Here is a 12933-nt window from a genome sequence, read left to right on the forward strand (position 1 = left end):
GCCTGCCACTCAGGGGGAAGACACAGTCAGGGGATGGTCCCTGTCCTTTGAGCTGGCAGCCTAGAGCCAGCCCACTTTGTCATATGGCCTCAGGCACATTCTGCCTCTCCCTGGGCTCTGTGGCCTTGTTCTTCCATGGAGGGGTTGAATGAGGTGCCAACCATCTTTGGTAGCAGGGACAGCACATAGCAGGCACCAGCGGCCTCAAGGGCCTGCACCTGGTAATCTGTGCACTGATGCCATGTGGCCTGACGGGTGATCCAAGGACAAAAGGCAGGGCAGGGGCCTCCTGGGGGCCACTGTAGACCTGGGTGGGGGCATAGCACAAGAGATTCCCAGCCTGGGTTGTGGAGGCATTTCCACCCAGGAGGAATCTGAGTACAGACCATGGGGCCTTGGCTCCAGGGCAATTGAGCGTGGTAAGGCAGTCCTGAAATTGGTGAATGCTCAGCTAAGCCCAGAGAGTGGGGAGCAGGCTGTGGGAGGGAGGACAGCCTCCTGAGTGTCTTGGTTCTAGCTCCCTGCCTGGGTGACACCCAGTTGGTGGCTGGGGCCCCTCAATCTTGTTCCCAGCACCCATTGCACATGGTTGAGAATGGTGGAGACCAAGAGTGTCCTGAGCATCTACTGGTGCCCTGAGCTGTCCTGAGTGCCCAAGATGGATCCAGCCTGGAGCACACTTGGCCCAGCTGTGGGCTCACACACTGCCAGGCCCAAGACAGTAGGAGCTGACACAGCAGCTGTGGACTGAGCTGCTCCAGCCCCAGGTAGCTGCCTCCCCACATGCCTAGTCCTTCTGAATTTTGCAGATTCATTGACTCATTCTGCAGAGATGACAGGCGTCTTCTGTGTGGGACTGGTCTAGGGGCCTATAGCAGGGGTCATAGGGTGTCGGGTGGCTGCTTGAGCAGGCAGGACAGAGGCTAGAGGCTTCATCTGCTATCCCTGTCCAGGGGCCTCATAAGCTGCAGCCCCTTTGAGCCTCCAGACCTCTGCATTGGGCATGGCCTGACCTCCAGATTTCCAGGAGCAGGGGCATGGGGTTGCTGTGGCCATGGATGGGAGGCTGCATCAGAAACACAGCAGAGCTGTGGCTGGGCAGATCTCAGAGGGACAAGCCCTGGATCTCAGCCAAGGGGTGAAGAAGATCTGATGAAGGGCCAGGGCTGGTCAGGGGCAGGGGCAATGGCTGCCTCCTCAGCACTGCTGACCTCAGCTATCCCCTTCCCCTGGTGCTGATCACTCTGCACCCATGTCGAGTGCCCAGCTGTGTCCTTTGGGCATGCCTCTGCCAGCTGTCCTTGCTCACCGTCCCATCTGGATCATGTGGGAAAGGAAGGGAGTTCTGTCACTGGGTGGCTCCCCAGCTGGGCAGGGTGGCCTGAATAATCTCTCAGTGGCTGGGGCATCTGAGAAAGGATGGGAACATGTCACCTCCCTTGCATAGATGGTGGCTCTATTGAGGTTTTGCTTTTCTGAACTGTGTGTATTCATGAGGCAAACAGGGATTGACATGAATCCTTCCGAAAACAGTGCCTCTGCAGAGCTGAGGGAACGGTAAGGTGAAGGCCAGAACATCAGAGGTTGGAGGGCCTGCTCCTCAAAGGGGTTTCCCAGACACTGAGGGCTGCAGGTCTGAGTGTCAGGCCCCAGTGCTGGACCTGGGAGAGAAGAGAGAGGAGGGATGATGTCTCCAGGCTGTATGACTTTTACAGTTGTCAATTCATCCACCCATCTATTCATTCCCATGGATTCACTCTCACTTTCACTACTTCAATTTTCCTTCCTTCTTTTCCATCATCCATCCCTCTGTCTGTCCATCCCTTCATCCACCCATACAGTCACCTAACCATCCAGTCTTTTATCCCTCCATTTCTTCTATCCCTCCAGCCATCCATCCATTGATTCATCCATCCATCCATCACTCATCTATCCATCCATTGATCCCTCCATCCACCCACCTATACATTCATGTACTTTATCTATCTACCTATCTGTCTATCTATCTATCTATCTATCTATCTATACAGCCATCCACCTCTTCATCCAATCATCTACCCATCTATGCATCTATCCATCCCTCCATCCCTTCCTCTCTCTCTCTCCATCCACCCCTCTGTCCACCCACCATTCATCCATCCATCCATCTGTCCATCCATCCATCCATCCATCCATCCAACTGAGTTGATGTCCACTCATCCGTCCTTCCACCTACCCATCTACCTATGGACTCATTCATCCCTTCCTCTATCCATCTCTCTCTCCCCATGTCCATACATTCATCCACTCCCTCACCCATTCATCCACCCACCCATTTACCCATCCACTCATCCATCCCTCCATTCATTCATCCACCTATCCATTCATTCACTCACCTAACTATCCACCCATTCTTTTATCCACCCATTCATCTCCCCATCCACACATCCACCCCCCATTCATCCATCCACCTATTGATCCATCTACCCAATGTCCATCCACTCATCCATCCATCCATCTACACGTGTATTCATCCATCCTTTCATTCATTCATCTATCCACTCATCCACCTATCAATCCATCCAACCATCTACCCGTTCTTCATTTATCCCTCCTTCCTTCTATCCATTGATCCATCAACCTACCCCTGTACCAATCCACTCACTCATCCAATTCCCTATTCCTCCCTCCCTCCCTCCCTCTGTCCATTCATGCAGTCTTCCCTTCATCCATCCAACCATCCTCTCATCTACCCAACCACTCATATGTCCCTCCATTCATCCATCCACCTATCCATTCACTAACCCATCAATGCCTCCAGCCATCCAGCCAGCCATCCTCCCACCCACCCATCCATTCACTTACCTATACGCCCACTCATCCATCCATCTATCAATCCATCCAATTACCCACTTACCCATTCACCCATACATCCCTCTATCCATTCCTCTATCCCCCTATTCATCCACTCACCCTTCCCTCCACTCACCCACCCATTCATCCACTCACTCACCTACCCATACATTCACCCACCTATCCATCTACTCATCCATCCATTCATCTATTCATCCATCCATTCGACCACTCACCTACACATCCATCCATCCATCCATCCATCAATCCACCCACCCACCCACCCATCCACTCATTTGTCTGTTAATAAAACCTTCACTGAGCACATTCTGGGGGGTGATGGGTAGATCCAATGGTGGATCTTGCCAGCTAGTCATGCTGGGGGTAGGAAATCATAGACATTCTGGAAAAGGAAGCCTGGACCCCACCTTTGTGTGTGCCCTGACTTAGGCCACCACAGAGCTTATGTGCTGGAGTCTTACACTGCAAAGGCCATGAGACAGGACAGACTGGCTGAACCTAGAGGCCACAGTATGCTGTGTGGTGTGGGAATGGGCTGTCCACTGGCCCAGCCTTTCCATGCTGGGCCGCCCTGCCCCCTTAGTGAGTACAAGACAGCCAGCACACGGGAATACACAGGGAGCTTTATTACACAAAATGGGGGAATGAGGGGTGGCAAGCAGAGTGCAGGGAGGAGGCAGCATTGAGCATCCTGCATGGCCGTTGTCAGCCCTTTGCCTGCAGTTTCCCCTCAGATCTGGGGGGTGACCCGCCCTCTCTGCAAATGCTGTGCCTCAACATCCTACCTTCCTAGAAAGCACTTGGCCTTTCCAGGGGTATATCCTTTTGGCAAATGATCAGGAGTTTCTTTCCTCCCCCAAGTAATGAGAAGCAGAGCCATGGGGGTCAGAGAATGGAAGGGCAGGGAGGCAAAAGGGTCCAGGAGCAAAAGAAGGTGGCAGTGGGGGGTGTCAAAGAGGCTAGGGTAGGCCATACTGGCAACAGGCTAAGACAGCTCCTTAGCCAGGACAGGGGGGCAGGTTTCTGGCCAGAATCTCCCCTGGATAAATGGAGGATGCCACATGGCTGGACTTGCAGACCCAGGAAGCTGGAACATAAGCATGGGGTGCAGGAGGCATTAGGCTGGGGTCCAGGGAGGGGCCACAGACCTGCCTCCTGCAAGCCCACAGAGCCTGCTTCCTGTGCCTCTCTCTGCTGGCCTCCCTGCCCTGCCCATACTCTTTCTCCACCATGGCACATGATGCCCTGCCTCAGAGGCCTGCTTCTCAGTGTGAGCACTTGTGCACTAGGTCTGGGCCTCTGGCTGGAGACCTGACTCCAGGTGGAGGGAAGGTGGCTTGCCTGCCAAACAGCCTGTCCACCCCAGGAGCTATAATGTGTTCTTTGTGGTTCCTGAAGTCCTGGCATCCAGAGGAGGCCGGCAGCTGACAGCGAGTCCCAGACAGCCTCCTTGCAACCCCACCCCTCCAGCAGCTCTGTTCTTGCCTTAGCAGAGCCAGACCCCATCCGCAGCAGCCCCAGGTCTCACCACTGGCTTGCAGTGGACGTAACTGTGGTCAGTCTGGCAATGGTGGAGCAACCCTCACGTGTGTGTGGCCAGCTGCTCTTCCAGCCCTTGGAGTGGCCAGTAGCTGGCCAGGGGCATGCCTTTCACTTGGGGCTCACCTGCATCCCCCAGCCTGGCTCACATGGCATGAGGCATGACTCAGGCTGTGTACTTGGGACCTGCTTTGTGCCAGGGTAACATGGAGGACAGAGCCTCAGAGGCAGCTTGTAGCCCCATCCCTGGAGGGAATCAGACCCTGTGACCTCATTTCTACATAGGGTGGTTGTGGGGTCACCCCAAAGCCCCCGAGGCTTGGGAGCTCAGGACACCCCAGGCAGATTCTGGGAGCTCAGGAAGCAGAACAGTCAGGTTTCCACAGTTCTGGCCCCAGGTCCTGCCTGGACTAATGGATACACAGTCTTCCCACCTCGGGAGGGAGGAAGACTGGCCTGACCCCTGTCCCTCCCACCCCAGGACACAGCAATGCTCATCTTGCCTGCATCGATGACACCTGTGGTGCGTGGCCTGAGCCTCCAGGGAACACCTGGACTCCCACCGCCCAGCTGTCCAAGCCAGAGTTGGACAACCTGTGTCTGCAGAAGCTCTTGAGGAAAGCAGTCTGGAAGAAGATGATGGAGGTGTGCACCTCACCCCACTCAGGACCTTCTACATCTCCCTGTCCCCTAGGAGTGAGGCCAGCCTCGACCAGGACTCCAGGAGCTGGCTGGTATGAGAGAAAGGGTCTCAGCATTGGCCATGCCCAGGCTTTGAAAAGTGGATGAGGATGGAGCCCCCTATCCCAACTCTGTGAGAAGAGGTTGGACAAGTGCAGCTGAAAAGGGATGGTGGGGGGGCCCAGTTGGCAGTCAGCCAGGCTCTGGTTGGAATCGACAACCTCAGGAGTGGGACACAGAAATGCCAGAAAAAGCCTCTGCTGCAGCCACTTGAAAGTCAGGTTTAGCAGGGAAATATAGTAGGAAGCTGCCTGCCCTACCCTGAGGTGTGATGATGGGCTCTGGAAATGGAGCCCCAGGCCCAGGTAACTAATAAATGTGTGTCTAACAATGGCAGGAGTGGCACTGCTCTGTCTGCAGCATAGGATGGGGAGAGCATTAGGACCCCAGTGGCCTTCGGCTGGGACAGGGTGTAGGACCTGAGTTCCTGCCCCTCTATGGACCCCCAGCACATAGATGGGCAGGGAACTCTAGCTCCACACCATCCCCTTCCATCAATGCTAGCCCTTTGGTGGCCAGGCTGCCCCTCACTTTCCTCGTGAACCCTGCTGGGGCTTTTGGGGAGACCCAGATGGGATCCTTGAGCTTTCCTGCTGGAGCAGTGGCTGAGCCAGGCTGACTCTGGTGAAATGATCAGACTTTTAATCTTGTGTCAGGTGAGAGGCGTCATCTGCACAGGGCTGGAAGACCAAGCTGATCTGGGTTCTGGCCAACTTGGGGCCCATGCTTCCAGCCTGCAACAGTGCTCCATGCCCCCTCCAGCCTGCCAAGTTCTCAGCACAGTGCATGTGTGTGCACCTCATCCTGCTCTGTGGGTTGCTGGGGCTCACCGAGATGGGAGGCCTAGGGCTCTGGGCCCCTTCCACAAGCATCTTCTCATTCTTCCCATGTCCAGTGGCCACAAACATATACCTCTTCCCAGATGGGGTGCTCTGTTGGGGAAGCAGACCAAGAGTGAAGGTGAGAACAGCAGAAAGGGGATGATGCTGCCTCCACCTCTAGGAAGCCATCCCAGATGCACTGAGGACAGATCCTGTTTGCCCTCCCCTGCTGCACCCACCCTGCTTGCCCCAACCACATTTAGGCTATTCCTTAATTGGTGATGAGGTCTTGGAGACTCCCTTCTGCTCTCAGAGGATTTTCTTGCTTATGTCTCCAGCCACATTATCCTGGGGGCAGCAGTAGGATATGTCACAAATGCAGACATGGGCTCTCTGTGAGTAGAAGCCCTAGGCCCTTCTCTCTTGCTTTGCCTTACCTGGCAAGGGGTCCTGGGAACTGCCTACCTAACCTTTCTGTGTGATCCCAGTGGAAGAGGAATGGAAAGGAATAAAGGTGCCATTCACCTTCACTTGGCCAACACAGTGTTCAACACCAGCAAGGGTGAACCCAACCCTACTTCAATTTCTCAGTGTTCTGTCTACCCACCTTCATGCTGGACAGTACCATGCTTGCCCTAACACGGAAACCTGACCTGCTGCAAAACTCCCAGGTGCTGGCTCTGCAGCGCAGCCTTGCCCCTGGAAGGGACCTGACATTGCAGGATGGTGTCTTGGCCACAGGCTGAGCCTGCACCTCACCAGTCTCCCACTAACTTGGTACCAGCCACAGCCATGCTGGACAGCTCTGTGGAGACCTGACAGGCTAACTTGGGGGTTGGGACAGATGAAGAGGAGGTAAAGCATCAGGGTTACCTTAGTGGATGATCACTGTGGACACATTGGAGGGACACACTGGGCAACCCTCTACTTTATCTTTGTATTTTCCATGGCAGTGCTTTCCTAATGCAGCCCTAGAGTGGGGTTCACTGAAAAGATGTGCCTTCTTCCTTGACTGGATAGAATTGTGAGACACTTCCCTATCCTGAAGAGCACCAGGGAGATGATGGTGCACAGGACAGATGTGGGTCTGCCTCTGTGCTGCTCATGGGGTAAAGCAGGGAGACTGTGGTTTTGATGAAGAGGCACGGAATGGATGGAGGGACAGTGGTTAAATTGTGAAGTATTGGTTGGATGTTGGAGGATTGATTAGATGGAGGAGTACTGGTGGTATAGAAAGGTGTTGATAAGTGAAAAAGTATGACTTTGATGGAGGGGTACTGATTATATGAGGGAGTATTTGTTAGATGGAGGAGCATTGATTAAATGAAGTAGTATTGGTTGGATAGAGCCATACTGTTTCAATGAAGGGGCATTGATTGCATGGAACAAGATTGATTAGATGAAGGAGTATTGGTTGGATGGAGGGGCATGGTAGGATGCAAAGGTATTGTCTGGATTGAGGAGGAGTGAATGATTCAAGGAGAATTGATTGGATGGAAATTATTGGTTGGATGGAGGAATATTGATAGGATGCAGAAGCATTGATAGAATGGAGGATTACTGGTTGGATGGAGAGGTATTAATTGGATGGAGAAACATTGGCTTGATAGAACGGTGTTGGTTGAATAGAGGAACATTGATTGGATGGAGAAGTAGTGGTTGGATGGAGAAATATTGGTTGGTTGAATGGGGATTAATTGAAATTGGACATATTGGTTGAATGGAAGGTTGTTGATTGGGTGAAGGAGTAATTTATGAATGTAGGGCCATTAATTGCATAGAAGTGAAATGATTGAATGAAGGAAACTGGTAAGATAGAGAAGTGCTTATTGGATAAGTGAGTACTGGGTGGATGGAGGGGCACTGGATGGGTGAAGGGGCACTGATTTAGTAGACGAGTATTTGTTGGATGGAAGGATACTGGTTAGATGCAGATGATCTGATTAGACAAAGAAGTATTGGTTGAATAGAAGGGCACTGATTGGAAGCAGAGGCATTGATTGGGTGAAACCATTTTTTTTTTAGATGGAGGCATAATGGCTGGACGGAGGAAAATTGATAGAAAGCTATTGATTGGATGGCAAGGCATTGTTGGATAGAGGGGCATTGACTGGATAAAGTTGTTTTGTTGCCTGGAGGAATAGTGTTTGGGTGGAGGGGAATTGATTGAATGGAGGAGCACTGAATGAATAGGGGTACTGATTGGATGAAGGTGTTTTAGTTGGACTGAAGAGAGTTGATGGATGAAGGAATATTGATTGGCTGCTGGGACATGGTTTGAATGTAGGAGTATTGGTTGAATGAAGGAGTAATGATTGGATGGAGAGGCACTGATTGATTTAATGGAGGGTCACTGGTTACATGGAGAGCCATTAATTGGATAGTTGAGTATTGGTTGGATGGAGGGGTATTTGTCTGATGGAGAAGCATTGATGGATGGAGGAGAATTATTGGTTGGGAGGGATATTGTTTGGATGAAGGGGCATTGATTGGATGCAGAGGCATTGATTGTATGTAGTAGTATTGAATGGATGGAGAAATCTTGATTGGATGGAGGGGCATTAATTGGATTAAGGAATACTGGTTGGATAAAGGGGCATTGGTTGACCAGAGGAGTACTGGCTGGATATAGCAGCACTGGTAAGATGAAACGGCATTGATTGGATGGAGGAGCATCGATTGGATGATGGAGTATTGTTCCAATAGGAGGCATTGATTACATGGAGGAACACTGAATAATTGGTGGAGTATTGGTTGCAGGAGCATTGGTTGTATAAAGGAACATTAATTGGGTGTAGAATCACTGATAGGAAGGGGGATTATGGTTTGGATGGAGTAGCCTTGATTGAACAGAGGGGCATTGATGACATGGAGAGACATTGATTAGATGGGGGAGCATTTGTTGGGCAGAGGGACACTGATTTGATTTTGGTTGGATAGGGTTTTGGTTGAATTATGCAGCACTGATTGGAGGGAGGGCATTGGTTGGATGAGGGAATGGTGTCAGGGTGGAGGAGGGACCTGGCAGCAGAGGTGAGCCAGGTCATACCTCGATGGCTGCTGTTCAATCTTGGAGATGGGCAAGTCTGGCTGGTACTTCTTCACACAGTTACTGGGGGGTAGAAGATGTTTCAGGTCCCATGTCTCCCAATAAGTCTCCTCCCCACCCACCCAAGCCTCTCCCAGAGCCCAGTTAGGTCTCCAAATGTCTATCCTGTGACTCATTTCAACCTCCACTTGGGGAAACCTAAGATCTGAGCCCAGAAAGCAGGCAGGCAGACAGACAGACCTCTTCTCTATGGAGCAGTTTAGGGACTCTGTCCTGTCAAGAGCAGAGGGTGGAGAGAGACACAGGCACTGCAGCAGCTGAGGCAAAGCCCACCCTCCATTCCCCCAACACTCAATCCACCAACCCAACCTCCAACCCTTATATCATGGGGGTTTTCTGAGCACCAGGTAATGGCAAGAATAGCAGACAAAAGCCAGGCCTGGGCCTGGTCTTTCTGTGGCTGGCACGTGGGATTGGCCTTTTGGGTATGAGTCTTGGAGAAGGGAGAAGATGGTAGGCTTGGCAGCTCGACCTACTTTGGTGGTGCTGCTGAGGAGAGGTGAGCTCTGTTTGATGGTCCCCTCCAAGACCGAGGGGCTGGATGTCCTGGGCTGCTGACATTTCTGATCCTAGGGGAAAAAAGAAACCAAAGAAACAACAACAACAACAAACAGACATCTCAGATGACCTAGTGCATGTACCTCTCCTGCCCCACTTGGCACCTGTGGGAACAAATGTTGTCCCCTCCCTGGGCCTCAGGTTCTCTATGGCCCTGATATGCTCCAGTTCTGGAGCTGGTGGTGAGGGACTGAGGAGTCTGGGAAAATGTCTCCAGATCTTGCAAGAGGGTAACAGAGCCTCGTCCTCTCAGAAAATGGGGGCCCAGAAGGGGCTGCAAAGTCTAGGGATATGGGGTGCTGACCCACTCTGGGCTAGTCCCACAGAGCTCACAGAGTGCAGAAAGCAAAGGTAGGCTCATCTCTGGAGTGGGGGTGCACCCAGACCCTCTGAGGGAGAGCCATCACCTCCTCCTGTTCCTACTCAGCCTCTGAGACTGCCAGGTTGTCCTAGACAGTGTCCTCTAAGTCTAGCCCCTCCTTGCTCAGACTCAACTCCTTCAGGTGGATATCATCATGGTCCTCCTTTTCACAGGCATACAGGCCAGGGCTGTGGGTGGAAAGGGAGGCAAAGCCATTCTAGGGCCATTGGATTCTTGGCTGACCCCTTCCCATTGCCAAACCTCAGTTTCCCCATCTGTAAACGAGGGCAGTCAGTACAGTTGAGTGCCAAGGGATCTGAGACCCAAGCCCATTGGAAAAGAAGGTCCAGTGGCCTCAGAGCCAGTGCAGTCTGCTTGGGCCCCTGTGTCAGGGCCTGAGGCCTTTGTGCAACTACCCCTTTCCACACCAGGCAGGGCTCTACAGACTGACGGTTCCCCAGGGGCTGAGGCTAGGTTCAACCCCAAGCTGGGCCTCAGCCTGGCGGTTGCTTGACCACCTGGTTGGACTTGTGGGGTCCCCAGGGGGCCGGGCTGCCGGGGCCACCTTTCCTTCTGTGCTCCCTGAAGAGGCCCATGGGTGTGGTAGCCACACACAGGGGCCATTGAGGAGCAGGTCCATGTAGACAGGCAGATGCAGGAGGCAGGGTGGCAGTCACAGAGCTGGGATTCCTGACAACAAAGGAAGAGGAAAGCAGATATTTCCAAATAGTACTTTAACTGATTCATGCTTTAGTGATATCAGTAAAAATGTTGAAATATATTTCAACATATATTCTGTTATTTTATCCACCCTCCAGGTTCCTCTCATGGTGCACCACCTGCACGAGGGCCTCGGATTACTTACTATGGAAGGAGTTGCCATGATTATAACAATACATGAGACAGATATGGAGAAGTCTAGAGAGTTTCAAGGAGCCATGATGATTTCTGTTCCAGCGGTCGTGAGCCTTGTGGAAGAAAGGAAAGAATGTATCCACCTTTGATGAATAGGGTGCACCATCCTATTTGTGAAGCATATTTTAGCTCAAGATACAGGGCTTCTAGAGGAGGTGTTGGGGAAAGTCCATCTGAAAGAGGAGATTGAAGTGGATATTTAAAATAATAATTCTTGCATAGCAATTCCTGCTTGCATATAAGAAATTTACTGCTTTAAGAACTAGGTTGGATTAGGGGGGATACATAGATAGTCACTTCTTCCATGAATTTTTTGAGGTATTCCAATGAAAAGGAATTTTTTCAAAGTAACTTCATAATTTTTAATGCTATTTGAAAACTATGTGTTTAGATCGAATGTCTGTAACTCAGTATTTTAGGACTGATTTTGAGAGGTGAAGCCAGCGGGACTTCTGGTTTGGGTGGGGACATGGAGAACTTTTCTGTCTTACAAGAGGATTGTACTGGCCATGGACAGTGGCTCATGCCTGTAATCCCAGCACTTTGGGATGCCAAGGCAGGTGGATCCCAAAGTCAAGAGATCAAGACCATGCTAGCTAACATGGTGAAACCCTGTCTCAACTAAAAATACAAAAAATTAGCCAGGCATGGTGGCGGGTGCCAGTAGTCCTGTAGTCCCATAATCCCAGCTACTTGGGAAGCTGAGGCAGGAGAATGGTGTGAACCAAGGAGGTGGAGCTTGCAGTGAGCTGAGATCATGCCACTGCACTCCAGCCTGGGCAATAGAGCAAGACTCCAACCCAAAATTAAAAAAAAAAAAAAAGAATTGTAAAATACACCAATCAGCACTCTGTAGCTAACATTGTAAAACACACCAATCACATTCTGTGGCTAGCTAGATGTTTGAAAAATGTGCCAATCAGAACTCTGTAAAAACGCACCAATTAGCACTCTGTGACTATCTTGAGATTTGTAAAATGGACCAATCAGCACTCTGTAAAATGGACTAATCAGCATTCTGTGAAATGGACCAATCAGTGCTCTGTAAAATGGACCAATCAGTTATCTGTAAAATGGACCAATCAGTAGGATGTGGGGGGGAACAAATAAGGGAATAAAACCTGCCAACCCCAGCCAGCAGCGGTAACCTACTCAGGTCCACTTCCACACCCTGGAAGCTTTGTTCTTTCACTCTTTGCAACAAATCTGGCTGCCCCTCACTCTCTGAGTCCATGCTACATTTAAGAGCTGTAATACTCACTGCAGTGGTCTGTGGCTTCATTCTTGAAGTCAGCAAGATCAAGAACACCCTGGAAGGAAACAACTCCGGACACATATTGGTGACCACGAAGGGACTTTGCCATGTGGTGAGTACCACTGGACTCCTTTCACTTGCTATTCTGTCCTATATTTCCTTAGAGTTCATGGGCTAAACACTAGGCACCTGTTGGTCAGTTAAAAGCAACTACTGCAGCAGCTGGACTAAAGACATGGCTTCAGGCTGTCTGGGAAAGGGCTCTCTAACAACCCCTGACTCTTTGGAGTTGGGAATGTTGGTTAGCCTGGAACCAGCTTCCACTTTTCCTGTACTTCTGGGCTGAGACAAGGGTGGACAGAGAGGAAAGCCATTCAGCTCCAGGGTCCCAACAAAATGTTGGTCAACCCTGTAGCCATGATAGGAACCTTTTTTTTTTTTTTTTTTTGAGACAGACTCTGGCTCTGTCCCCCAGGCTGGAGTGCAGTGGCACCATCTCAGCTCACTGGAAGCTCCGCCTCTCAGGTTCACACCATTCTCCTGCCTCAGCCTCCCGGGTTCACACTATTCTCCTGCCTCAGCCTCCCGAGTAGCTGGGACTACAGGCACCCACCACCAAGCCCTGCTAATTTTTTTTTTGTATTTTTAGTAGAGACAGGGTTTCATTATGTTGGCCAGGATGGTCTCAAACTCCTGACCTTGTGATCCGCCCACCTCGGCCTCCCAAAGTGCTAGGATTACAGGCTTGAGCCACCACGCCTGGCCCATGATAGGAACTCTC

At 51.3% G+C, this 12933-nt stretch overlaps 1 pseudogene; it reads right to left on the reverse strand.

Annotated features, from left to right (window-relative positions):
- Nucleotides 1-3838: 3838 nt before the first annotated feature.
- On the reverse strand, nucleotides 3839-12131 carry LOC134736090 (lymphocyte-specific protein 1-like; annotated as a pseudogene).
- Between the last annotated feature and the right edge of the window lie 802 nt (nucleotides 12132-12933).

This window comes from Symphalangus syndactylus, chromosome Y, assembly GCF_028878055.3.
Source record: "Symphalangus syndactylus isolate Jambi chromosome Y, NHGRI_mSymSyn1-v2.1_pri, whole genome shotgun sequence".
Lineage (NCBI taxonomy): Eukaryota > Metazoa > Chordata > Mammalia > Primates > Hylobatidae > Symphalangus > Symphalangus syndactylus.